The sequence below is a fragment of the Anarrhichthys ocellatus genome, unplaced genomic scaffold (assembly GCF_004355925.1).
Source record: "Anarrhichthys ocellatus isolate YVR2014 unplaced genomic scaffold, GSC_Weel_1.0 scaffold11, whole genome shotgun sequence".
Taxonomy (NCBI): Eukaryota; Metazoa; Chordata; class Actinopteri; order Perciformes; family Anarhichadidae; genus Anarrhichthys; species Anarrhichthys ocellatus.
This window is the reverse complement of record NW_022280041.1, coordinates 12,431,821-12,432,233: the sequence shown is the minus strand read 5'-3', so window position 1 is coordinate 12,432,233 and position 413 is coordinate 12,431,821.

The window sequence follows — 413 nt, the reverse complement described above, 5'->3', positions numbered from 1 at the left end:
TGTGTGTATATATATATATATGTGTGTGTATATATATATATGTGTGTATATATATATATGTGTGTGTATATATATATATGTGTGTGTATATATATATATGTGTGTGTATATATATATGTGTGTGTGTATATATATATGTGTGTGTATATATATATGTGTGTGTATATATATATGTGTGTGTATATATATATGTGTGTATATATATATGTGTGTATATATATATGTGTGTATGTGTATATATATGTGTGTATGTGTATATGTATGTGTATGTATGTGTGTATGTATGTGTATGTATGTGTGTATGTATGTGTATGTATGTGTATATATATGTGTATGTATGTGTATATATATGTGTATATGTATGTGTATATATATGTGTATATGTATATGTATATATATGTGTATATATATAT